This window comes from Chelonoidis abingdonii, chromosome 10 (genome assembly GCF_003597395.2).
Source record: "Chelonoidis abingdonii isolate Lonesome George chromosome 10, CheloAbing_2.0, whole genome shotgun sequence".
Lineage (NCBI taxonomy): Eukaryota > Metazoa > Chordata > Testudines > Testudinidae > Chelonoidis > Chelonoidis abingdonii.
The window spans coordinates 72,240,268-72,251,990 of NC_133778.1; positions in this window are offsets into that span (position 1 = coordinate 72,240,268).

Here is an 11,723-nt window from a genome sequence, read left to right on the forward strand (position 1 = left end):
CTTCCTTCTTTTTCTCCGTTCCCCACAGCTACAAAGCAAAAGAATGATACCAGCCCCATATCAGAGGAGTAGCCGTGTTGGTTTGTATCCACAAAAACAATGAGGAGTCCAGTGTCACCTTAAAGACTAACAGATTTATTTGGACATAAGCTTTAATGGGTAAAAAACCCACTTCTTCAGATGCATAGCCCCATAGACAGGACACCAGATTGAGAGGCAGGGGACCTAAGTTCTATTCATGGTCTGTTGGGTGACCTTAGGCACAGAGAGGTGAAAGGATTTGTCCATTTTCTCACAGAGCATGCCTACCTTAGTAGGTATGACAAACGATCAAAGGCTTCGGGTTCATCCTTGGTGCACAAGAGGAGACTGCTTTGAGATGACCTTCATCCAAAATAATTCAGAGGATCTGAAAAAGTGGAGCAAGATTTGCAGTTAGTTGCATCTCCTGATGTTTGAAGATCATGCCTTGGATTCTGAAATAGAACTCTCCCCACTGAAACAGGGAGTTTGTCTTCAACATGCATAGTGCCACGTGGCTTTAGGGAAACAAGAAACACCAGAGAGTTAGGGCTAGATTCACAAAGAAATGTAGGCAAGATGATGCCTTGTGTGACCTTGCCTAGCTTTTAGGTACCTAGAAAATCATCGAGATTCACAAAGACTGAGTTAGGCGACTAGGTTACAGTGACTGCCAGATGCTAGGAGTGGATGACAGGGGATCAATCACTCAATAATTGCCCTGTTCTGTTCATTCCCTCTGAAGTGTATGGTTCTGACCGCTGCTGGAAGACAGGATACTGGGCTTGATGGACCATTGGTCTGACCATTCTTATGTTCTGATAGGTGCCTCAGAATGGGGTTCATAAAAGCCACTATGCTAGGTGGCTACTTGCCTAAGCTAGCCAATGGGAGATGCCAAGGCCTAAATTCTGTCTTTGCCTCTCTTGGATGCAAACCCTTTCTCCAGATGAGGAGAAGGGATTTGTGCAGGGCACTGCCACCTTTCAGGGGAGTGCCTTGGCCTGTGGGATATTCTGTTGTGGGGAAGCCCCCAGTCTCTCCTGCTGAAGTGGTTTCACTGTGAATAACTATTGAAGGAATCACTGGATCAGAGAGAAAGGGGCAAGCAAGGTGGTTAGTGCACACACCAGGGAGACTCAGGAGCCAGTCCCTCCACTCCAGTGACTTATGATTTAGTCCCTGTGGAGCACTTCAAAAGGAGAGACAGAGGGCTGCTGGCGAGACCGAACAAGAGGTAGGAAAGGGGTGTGGTGATACTCCTTTCCAAGGTGTTCCTGTCAGGCTGAGGGCAGGAGAGGGGAACTGTGTCCAAGGCTCAGTTCCACTTTTCTCTCTCTTTCTTATTTTCTTTCCCGCCTTTTCTCTGATTCTCCTTCCCCCTCTTTCCCCATACTCTTAATTCCTCCCTCTCTTTTACTTTCTCCTTCTCCTGGTTTTATTTCTCTCCCTCCTACCCTTATTCTTTTCTCTTCCACTGTGAAAGAAAGGGGGGAGAAGCAGAGGATGAGTGACAGGACAGAGGGGGAGAGCGGACAGGGTGAATAAGGAGGGAGTCTGTGGTGGGAGAGGCATTTGGGGACATAGATGGGAAGAGGGAGCGAATAGGCGTGGGAGAGGCTGGGCTCATGCAAATGCAATTATTCAGCTGTAGTGCTGGTTGAAAAAAATCTGTCAAAACTTTTTTGGTGGGAAAGTGTCCACTTGTCTAGAAAAATTTACATATTTGGCAGCAAATGTAAAACCCAAAATAGACTATTTTGGTCTGCAAATCAAAATTTGTTATTTTCTGGCAGATATTAGATGAAATTTTTCATTTTTGGCTTTTTAACAAAAAGTTAAATTTTTTTGCTGGGGAAAAGAGCCTCATTTTCCAACCAGCTCTATTTAATTGTCTCACACAGAGAAAAATGGAGGGAACATTATGGCCAGGTTGTTCCATTTTTGGCTGCCATCTCCTTGCCTCAGCAACCCTCCTACTATGAGACCTCTCTTCAAGCTGTGGCTCCGAAGAGCCCCTCATTCCACAAGCCTCAATGACCCACCACCTTTACTTTTGTCCATCCTTTTTTGATCTGCTAATAAAACATTGGGGATTTTTTCCACCACACATATGTCTGCAGGGCAAGTAGTTTCCTATAGCTGTGGTTGGCTTTGGGCTCTGTGTTCGACTCCAAGAGCATGAGCTGGGAGCTGGGATTCCCATCCCGTGGAGATGTTCCTGTGCTACCTCTGCTCAGGGTAGCACCTAAAAATAGCAGTGGGTCAGCAGTGACACAGACAGCACTCAGACTAGCTCAGAGGTGGGCAAACTATGGCCCGGGGGGCCACATCCGGCCCTCCAGACATTTTAATCTGGCCCTCAAGCTCTTGCTGGGAAGTAGGGTCTGGGGCTTGCCCCGCTCCGGCACCTCAGCCAGGGAGCAGGGTCGAGGTCTTACCCCACTCTGCACAGCTCCCAGAACCAGTGGCACATTCCCCGCTCCGGCTCCTACACATCGGTGCAGCCAGGGCTCTGCATGCTGTCCCCACCCCGAGTGCTGCCCCTGCAGCTCCCATTGGCTGGGAACTGCAGCCCATGGGAGCTGCAGGAGTGGTGCCTGTGCACAGGGCAGTACGCAGAGCTGCCTGGCCAGGCCTCCAGGCAAGAGCCAGAGGGGGGACATGCTGCTGTTTCCGGGAGTTGCATGAGGTAAGTGCCGCCCGGAGCCTTTCCCCCTGTCTTTCACCTATGCCCCACCCTCCTGCCTCAGCCCTGATCCCCCTCCCACTCTCTGAACCCCTCTGTCCTAGTCAGGACCACCCTTCTGCACCCCCAACTCCTCAGCCCCCACTCCAGAGCCCATGCTCTCCTGCATCCCAACCCCCAATTTCGTGAGCATTCTTGGGAAACAATGATTCTGTGCTTAATTACAAGTGACATTTGTTTTCCCCATCTTTGTTATTTTAGGGGCCTGAGACTGGAACTGTGAAAGAAGGATGGGTCGGGGCTCCCTTTCCCCCAAGAACTGGAAGACTGCTTTAGTGGGAGGGAAAGGACTGGGAAGAGGGTTATGGAAAGTTTTATTTTCTTGGATTTACTACCACGGTGCAGAGCAGTGGCAGGAGTAAATCATTCAAGGCTGGCTAAACCCTCCAGTATTAGTCAGGGAAGGGAAGGCCTGGCCTTCTCACTCATTTCATGGCAGAGAATGCTGGGAAAGGGGAGGATCCTGGTGCCTTTAAAATACCGACTTGTTCACTTCTCATGTAGAGAAGACAGTGCCAAAGCAAGAGGCGGCAGCTGCTTGATGGTGAGACGTCCTGGCAGGTAGAGCTTGTGAGGAATGGACAGGAGGGTCACCTACTTGTGGGTAGCTTTTGAACTTTAACTGCGTTGTTTTTTAGGTATTCTTGAGTTGACATTACTTTGTACCTTGAGGGACTGGACTAGGTGCTGGTCTTTATTTTGTCTTTTTGTGTAAAAAAACCAAAACAAATCCCAAACCCTTGTTTAAAAAAAAAAATCTCTGTCCTTCCCCCCCCTCCCTATTTCCATAGGAGGCAGCAGTATCCTCACTGCTATTGACTGTTCTCCAAGGGATTTACCATCACATCATGGGGCCTTATCTTCTGCATCATGAAATAGGTTTAGGTCGGATGAGGAGAAGGAACCAGATGGCATCGTTGTCTCCAGGACTATGTCCTGAACAGCTCCTGAGATGAGAACATCTAAGGTTCCTGCTGATCTTTTCCTGGTGTGTCAATTTCCATCCTCTTCTTTCTCTTTCCTATCTCTCCTTTTGCCTTGTAGCTACTAAAAGCCTGGCTTAGCCAGTCTGAGCAAAGTCTAACATTGTAAGACTTTGCCATGACTAGACTTGCAAGCTAAAGATGATTCCCAAACAACCCAGTCTCAATAAAAACCGTACCTCTGCAAGATTGGCTAGGGGACAGTAATGGTAACCTAGCCAAATACTTTCCAGAACCAACACAGTAAACACAGGGACTAGGAACGGCTGATAGAGTTGATGCAGTGTGCTGCTACCTATGTCCTTCCAGCAACTGAGCTGCAAGGATCTCCTGCTGTTCTTGTCTCTGGATGACTTCTGATTCTTTGAGCTGCTAACTGTTGGTCATGAAATGGTATTGACAGGGTCTTACTGTGATACAATGAAGAACACCATAAAATATCCCTACACAACATAAATAGAATGCAGGAGATTTTAAGCTGAGCCACAACACTAATTATTGGAAGCTAGCAAGGGATATGGTGAATTCCTATCCCTTGGAATCTTTAAACCAAGATTGAATGTCTTTCTAGGCAATATACTTTAGCTCAACCAGAAGTTATGGCCTAGGTCATCACTAGGTGACATTCCACGTCCTGTGTTATCCGGGAGGTCAGATTCGATAATCATAATGGCACCTTCTGGCCTTAAGGAATCTAGGAATATAAAAATTAAGGAAGATTTGTGCATCTTCTGGGTTGGGTGGGAGGAAAAGGATAAAACAACATAAGAGTGTCTAGGTATAATCACTTAGACCAGCTCATTCTTTGGCAATGACTAAGGTTAAGATTTTGTCATGTTTATTTTTAGGAAAAGTCACAGACAGGTTGCAGGTGATAAACAAAAATTAATGGAAACCCGTGACCTGTCTGTGACTTCTACTAAAAATAATGGGTGGGGGGTGGCAGGCTGAGCGGGGGATGACTGAAGTCTGAGAGGGGGTGCGGGGGAAGGGGGATGAAGCCATGATCTCTGTGACATAATCTTATCCTTAGCAATGACCATTTAAAACAAAAACTGGGTGTATCTGCTTACTTCATTTTCTTCCTTCAGTAAATGGAAGGAACGTAACTTGACAAACACTTCATTCTAAATCTGGCAGTTTTTGTAAGGACACAGTCATTGGTTGGCAGTTTGTCTTTTCAGAAGCATGAACACAGGCTAATGGCAACTGGAAAATCTATGGTTGAACTGACTGGTGATGTCACTATACAATGACAGATGTGAAATAACATCAGGCTTAATGACTGAGCGAACTCATCTTTGCATTTTTCTTGATTGGAAAAGGAATACGTGGTTGGGGAGGGTGGAACCTGATACCTTGGTGTTAGTGGGAGCTAGAGATTCTCAACTCTAAGTCACTGGTTTGAATTCAATGTGAGCGAAAGTCATTTTTCTCTGATGGCACTCTGACCTGTGTGAAAGGATATTGGTGGTTTGGATTTGTTAACTTGGTATAGCCAATTACTTGATTACACTTTTGGTTCAATATTAAGAATATTTGAGAAACCAAATAGTGAAGCTTAGTCTGTTTATTAGTTAAAGTCAAAGCTGTACATTGTGAAAAAGAGAAATACGTACCATCCTTTCTCGAAAGCAATCTTGCAGCGTTCACCTTATACAGAAGGTCTGCTTCAAAAGTATGCGTTCAGCTTACCTGTATTTTATACTGTACTTGTTTGCAAGCTAAAAGGACTCTGTACATTACCCAGGACTCAACCCACCAATCTGTATCAGTTTCTTGTTTTGCATTATCTTCCTTATCTTTGTTTTCTATGGAGACATGGAGACACCTCCAAACTATACCAGGACATATTATTCATACATCTTATTTCTGACAGATTTTGTATTTGTGCCAAGAGCAGAGTTCAGCTACATGCATTACAAAGTGTTATGGGACATACTTTAGCATGTGTGAACAAGAGTGACCAGCATTCTGGGAAAAGCATAATACATTCCTCTGTTTATACAGCTTAATGGTACTAGCTAACCTTCATACACGATATAATATGCATGGTCTTAACACTGTGCATGTAATAGATATTAGGGTGCTGTGCCACATTCATAACAAACATATATGTTGGCTAACAGATCCATGTTACAATGGACAGGAGTCCACATTGCTAAGAACACAAGTTATATCTGTTTATAGATGGGCTGAATTTGGCCCAGTTGCCATAACTCAGAAGAGAGATCCCAAAGCAATGGGAGGGCCCAGTCTCAGGAAAAAATGATTGCCTTGCTTATAGGTAGGGCCTACCAAATTCATCGTCCATTTTGGTCAATTTCACAGTCATAGCATTCTAAAAATAGTAAATTTCATGATTTCAGATATTTAAATGTGAAATTTCATGGTGTTGTAACTGTTGTTGTCCTGACCCAAAAAAGAGTTCTGGGGAGTTATTGTAGGGGAGTTGTGGTACTGCCACTTTTATGTCTGTGCTGCTGCTGGCAGCAGTGCTGCCTTCAGGGCTGGGCGGCCAGAGAGCAGTGGCTGTTGGCGGGAATCCAGCTCTGAAGGCAGAGCTGCTGCCAGCAGCAGCGCAGAAGTAAAGACGGTATGGCATGGTATTGCCACTGTTACTTCTGCACTGCTGGCTTCAGAACTGAGTGCTTGGCCAAGAGCCTCTCCCCTCTAGCTGCCCAGCTCTGAAGGCAGTGCAGAGGTAAGGATAGCAATACTGTGACCCTCCTCCTTAAAATAGCCTTGCGACCTCCCAGCAACCTGCTTTTGGGTCAGGACCCCCAGTTTGAGAAACATGGGTCTCCCCCATGAAATCTGTATAGTATAAGGTAAAAGGACACAAAAGACCAAATTTCATGAGGAGAGACCAGATTTCACGGTCTGTGATGAATTTTTCACTGTCATGAATTTGGCTGGGCCCTACTTATAGGCACACTGAAGAGGGTCAGTTCCAGTGTGTTTCTCACTATTAGTGTTATTAATTTAGTGCTGCTGATGTACTCCATTATGTGCAGGGCCCAACACCAGTGTCCCAGGGAGCTTGCAAAACATACACAAAGTGTATATGGGAACCCAGAGTGGGATTTTACCCTACAGGATGGTTATCACCTTGTATTAAAATGTATAGAATAACTGATTTTTAAAATGTGGAGAACAATTGTTCAGCTTGAAAATCAAATAGCATTTAAGTTGTTGGGTATTTAAACTATTTTTTTAATCTGTTCCAAATCTTACCTCAAAGGCCCTGAGATCCTCTAGCACAGCCCTCTGTCCTCTGAAGTCAAGGGGACTCCACATGAGTGCAGGGGTCTGTGATGATCCCCCAGCAGGTGGTTATTTTATAAATTGTTCACAGCATACAAACAGAGAAGTTGGAGTATTTTATGTTTTTAGCTTTCTTGAAGGTTCCAGTGTAACACTATTTTTATTTCTTAGAATCGAGAACCCTAACATAACAACCTAAAAAACAGAGAGAGAGAAAGCAGGCTGCTCCCTAGCTAAAAAGGCACAACTCATCCCACGTTGCTAGAGGCTGGCTCTTTTCAGTCTAACTGCACAAGAGCCAGATTGTTTGCTTCCCTGCAGAGCCCCTTAGACCTGCAAGCAGGACCAAGAAACCCCTTAAATTTAAAGTGATAGCTTGTAAAATTAACACAGTTGTCAATATACAACACTCTTCACTCTGCAGACTGCAAAGGCCTGGTTCTTATGTCCATTCAGCATCCCACTCACTTCAAAGGGGACGTGCAGAGATGACTCCCTTTGCAGGAGCAGAGCCAAATTTAAGAGACAGACCCTGTCCCCCAGAGTTCACAATTTGCTCAGAGTCTTTTAAAAAAAAAGAAAGAAAGAAACACAGGAGAGGGAGAGCAAGGGAGGGGAAGACAAGTCCTAAGAACACAGCTGTGTTGTTGCTTAGACCCTGATCCTCAAACACTTCCACATGTGCTTAACTTCATTACTGCAAGCAGTTCCACTGAAACCCATCTGTAAGTGTTTGAAGAATGAGAGTCTTTAAGTAGGTAGATTGTAAGATCTTTGGAGCACAGACTGTCTTTTTGTTCTGAGTTTGTACAGTGCCTAGCACAATTGGATTCTGGGCCACGACAATACAAATAATAAAATAGTTTGGTTTTGAGGGGTTGGATGAGGAGTTTAATTTTTTGAAACATGTAATTAATTTTGCCCCATATAATCCAATTTTCCCTCCATTAATGTCAGTTTTGCAGTTGCAAACGCTGCCCTGGAATGTGTACCCATTTAAAATATCCCAAAATAATCCACCTGTTTCCACTATAATTTTTTAAGGAAGCCTTTCAAGGAAAGATTCTCTCTCTCTCATATCAATCTGGGGTGAAGGAGCCGCTTTAAAAATGCATGTAACAATCCCAGATGTACACATTTTTCCATCCCAAAATACTACTGCCCCCTTTCCTAACTAGGCTTTTATGACATAACAGTACAGCAGATTATTTTTTCCCCTTGGCAAGACCTAATTTAATTCATTGTTCACTTCAGTACAAGAAGGGCAGTGGAGCAGGGGAGAACATGGATAGCCTAAGGTACATTCTTGCTTATTAAGTTATTTAATCTGGACATTTTGTTCTCATTGCTTTCAAAATGTAAACTGTCATCTTGAAATGCTATTGACTTGACCAGGGTACCTGACAGATTTTATTTGCGACTCTAACAAGTTCTGACCTGGAAAGGACATATTTTTGGAGAGGGTGGGTGGATGGTTCTTTGTGCCTTAAGCTGTGGAAGAGCTATAAAAAGCAAGGCAAGGAGCATCGCTCACACAACTTCAGGAACTTTGGGCAAACAGGTTTGTCTAGATCTTCCTGTCCAGAGCCTCCCCTTGTGGCCCTCATAAAAAAAATTGCTTATTGGCTGCTTTGTTGACAAACTGGTGTCCCACATTCCCTTGCCCATCTACTCTCCCCACCACCATTAGAAGACTCTCACCTGTCCTCGGAAAAGTTGTGAAACCAGCTGCACTCAAGGAAAGCAGGTTGCTAGAGTTCTAAAGGAACTTGTGTCATTTGAAAAGCATCTAATCTCTAGGCTTGATGCAAAGTCCATTGAAATCAACGGGGGCCTTTGCATCAGGCCAGGGAGGTAATTTTCTTTACCTCATTGGAGACACACTTATGTTTCTGCAAACTTTAGTGAATTAAAATGGAACAGGATTACTGCCATGATGATCTTGCCATTCTATAGCAAAGCCTGTGACTAGCTAGTCAATCATTGTCAATGACGGATTGGTAAAAGCAACTTTATTGGAGCTGCAGGCAGGTTCTCAAAGAAGGAAGGCTTGTCTCCCACCTCCTCCTGAGGACAGGCCAAAGTACAACTTATCATTGGTTCTGGTAGTTTTGTGTCACTGGCTCGAGCTGGTTGGAATGTTCTGATGCAGCGTTTTTCCATGGGAATATGCTGATTTCAGTGGAACTGAAACATTGTCAGGAAGAATCCATTGCACTGACAACCTGCCTGGCAGGCTGCTGTGGGCCTGGATTTCCAGGGTCTCACCAATTGGACTGCTGAGGAGCTTGAGATCTGGAGGCTCCCCAGGTCCATGGCAGCTTACAGATGTCTGCAGCTCCCTGAATCTACCACAGCTGCCCTGGTGGGTGCCAGGTTGGATCCCCAGCAGGGTTGGTCCCTAGGTTGTCTGTCTGCCGTGCTCCCTTGGGTGCAGGGCTCCCTGGCCTGCCTGCCTAGCATGTGGGTGGGCTGCGCAACTGGCTTTCTGCAAAGTCGCTGGGGAGCTGGGTGGGGAGCCAGCCCAGATAATGTTTGAAACATTCTGTTTTGCTTTTTCTGAAATGGATTTTTTGAGAATTCCCAGTCCCTGGGAAATCTTGCATTTTTGACTTTTCTTTCAGAATTAGAATGGGAATTTTTTTGAAAATGTGAAATTTCTTACAGCTGGAAATGCCAGTTCCTGCCCACCTCTAATCATGTTCTGTCTCTGTACTGCAGAGGATCGTGGGCATAATAAATAGTAATAGCTATCTATCAAAGATACTTGTGGGAACCCTATTTCCATAATATCTAAGTGCCTCACAGTATTTCATGGCACAACCCCTGTGAGGTGGGGAAGTGCTAAGGCCCCATTTTAAAGATGGAAAATTTGAGGCCCGGAGAAGTTAAGTGACTTGCTCAAGATCACCCAGGAATTCTGAGGTGGAGCAAAGATCTGAATCCAGGTCCCCTGCCAGTGCCCTAACCTCAATGGAGGGTTTTCTGACAGAGTTCTTAAAGCCTGTGTTCCATGATTATATTCTTAAGCAGAAAAGTAGAAAGATACATACCTTTCTCCCTTTAAATACACAGCTATAATTTATGCCACTTTAAATGTAACATAAGCAGGAGAAAAACCCAATGCGTAAGGTAATATCTTTTATTGGACTGACTTCCATTGATGACATACACAGCTCTTCTTCAAGTCTGGGGAATGTGCTCAGTGTATCACAGATAAATACAAGATGAACAGATCGGTTAGCATAAGGAGTTAGCACACATTTCAAGGTGAAGTGATTGTAACACTTGTCCAATCATGGGCAGGGCAGAGGGATGAAAGGGAAAAAAACCCTACTTCCTATATAAGCAGAAGAGACATTTTTCAAAGTGGCCATGATCAGAACATGACTTCATGGCTTTTAAAACGAGCAGAACAGTTTACACAGTCCTGCCCTTGCGTATGTTGGGTTCATTTTTAGCTGTGGGGAGGGCATGTTCAGCTCTTGAGTGCAGTGAAAAGAGGCATTGTGCCTGTATAAATCAGAATGGCTCCTGGTTCATGATGGGAGCATGCAGTGGGCGATGGCTCTCCCTACATCTTTGGGGACTGCTCCCATGCGTAAGGCCAGGGTTGGCTCTTTTTTTTGCTGCCCCAAGCACGGCAGGCAGGCGGCTTTCAGTGGCGTGCCTGCGGGAGGTCTGCTGGTGCCACACCATCGGTGTCGTCCCCGCTGAATTGCTGCCGAATCCGCTGGACTGCCGCCCTCACAGTGACTGGCAGGCCACCCCCCGCAGCTTGCCGCCCCAGGCACGCGCTTGCTGCGCTGGTGCCTGGAGCCACCCCTGGTAAGGCTGATGGTTCTGTCCTTGCATTTTGTTCCCCAGAGATTTGCAGTCAGATTCTGACAGCCTCCTGCATGGATACCCTTGGGAAGGGACTCCCATGTCCTCTCCTCTTCTAGTGCATCTGCACAGGGCTAGTTGCAAAGTGGGTCCCTAGGATGCTTTGCCATATATCTGGGGAAAACAAGCTACTATCCCTTTTTTAGGTGCAGGATTAAGCAGTGACAATGTATCTGCCCATGATTAGATTTCCCATAGACTTGTATTGTTGGTCAAAGCTTAGCACCTTTGGGAATTTGTCTGAATAAGGATTCAGTAAGGATTTGTCCCTCTGGGTTGTGAAGGTGATGGACCTCACCATATTAACTGAAGGGAAAAACCACAGCTGTTTACTGCTAGCTGATTTAGCCGCGTGAATTTGGAAAGAGCTGACCCAGTTCCAAAGGAAAACTATGAAAAATCATGATTTGATAAGGTGTTATTATTTAATTGCCTTTTCGTCATGGCAAGGTGGTCATATGTTCAGTCATATGAAATGTCATTTCTTCAGCCCATAGAGCTTTAAGCAGGGTGGAGGGGGAAGCCCCCCCATCCCCGCAGAGCTGCACTGTAGCCATCCATATTTCTGTGCTTGCAGTAGAGCTGGATGGAATTCTTGGATGAATAGTTTGATCACTGAAAAATGCTGTTTTGGTTAACCCAAAAGTATTCAAATTTGACAAAAATGTGCTGAATAGTTTTGACCAAGATTCTTGTTTTCAGTACTCAGACTCCTTTTGCACAGCAATGCCCTTAGAGTGACCAGACTGCAGATGTGAAAAATCAGGATGGGGTGGGGGGTAATAGGAGCCTATATAAGAAAAAAAAACCAAAATTGG